The sequence below is a fragment of the Macadamia integrifolia genome, unplaced genomic scaffold (genome assembly GCF_013358625.1).
Source record: "Macadamia integrifolia cultivar HAES 741 unplaced genomic scaffold, SCU_Mint_v3 scaffold2374, whole genome shotgun sequence".
NCBI classification, from domain to species: Eukaryota; Viridiplantae; Streptophyta; class Magnoliopsida; order Proteales; family Proteaceae; genus Macadamia; species Macadamia integrifolia.
The window spans coordinates 113,720-114,771 of NW_024868669.1; the positions used below are offsets into that span (position 1 = coordinate 113,720).

Consider the following 1,052-nt stretch of genomic DNA (forward strand, 5'->3'; position numbering starts at 1 on the left):
AGGATTTCAATCGAATATTCTATCAGATCTTTCTTCCCTTGTACACGAGGATTCCAATCCTCTCTATTACCTTGTATACCAAAATCCATATCACATGTGAATGGTAACTCTTGTATATTTAAACTATTTTTCATCAATAGAATACACAAAATCGTAAACCCTAAAATAAAGTTCTGTCAGCAAATTATAAATGTGAGCTTTTGATGATACTCATTCTCTTTGAATTAATCATTGGATTAAGAAAATTTTCAAAAACAGAAAAGGACATAAAGCACCCTCTTAAGCCTCCGGGTAAAATAAGTTGAGAGAAGGTTCTCTAAACAAGCAGCATAAAAAGCACACTAATGAAGAACAATGAAAAAGTTCCAAAAGTAAGGAGGAAAAATATCATTTCGTGCAAGGAGAGAGATAGGCTCTTTTACTAGTGCACCCTCTGCGGTCCGTTCAAAGAATCTTTTTCCTATAAATAATGTTCAGCAACTCTTTCTGATCTTTGGACCTTTTTATTTTTGTTTTCAAGTGGGCCATCTTAGATGGAGAAACTTTCCATCCCGGGTCACGTGCTATTGTTTCCTCTCCCTGTGAGATATGTGCCACCAGTATTACTTTCCCATTAAATCAAGTGGGTCTAGAAGAGAATACAGAACATCAGAAGAGCTTACTAATATTGAAGATTAGTTGCCCACCATGAAAAAAGTTGAGGAAGAAGCATAGCATTGGATTAGATGCAATTTAATGTAATTTCTCCTACCAAAAAAGAAAAAGAAAAAAATTAAAGTAATTTCCACATTAGATTAATGTTACATATACTTATTTCCATAAGAATCTTTTTTTTTTCCCCACATTTTATATCATGTGCCTGCATGATTAATCATTCTAATAATTTAAGAGGGTTGAGGATCGGAACTAATGTATAACAAGAATTTGATTCCTTCTGAATTCTTGATTGGCTTTGAGTTCATCATTTTGAACATCTCTAATTCGAAACCAAACAAGAAACTTTGATGTCATTCGGCTCCTTTATGGAAGAAGGACATAAATTCCCTGATCTA

General features: G+C 33.6%; 1 long non-coding RNA gene across 2 annotated transcripts; it reads right to left on the minus strand.

Moving 5' to 3' along the window:
* Positions 1 to 204: 204 nt before the first annotated feature.
* LOC122066400 lies at positions 205 to 1,042 on the minus strand. 2 transcript variants are annotated; one of them, XR_006136350.1, is made up of 2 exons: positions 687 to 1,042; positions 205 to 579 (listed from the first exon to the last, which is right to left on the minus strand). It is a non-coding gene; the product is annotated as an uncharacterized LOC122066400 (long non-coding RNA). The 2 variants fall into 2 exon arrangements; XR_006136349.1 differs by having other exon boundaries at positions 663 to 1,042.
* Positions 1,043 to 1,052: the final 10 nt, after the last annotated feature.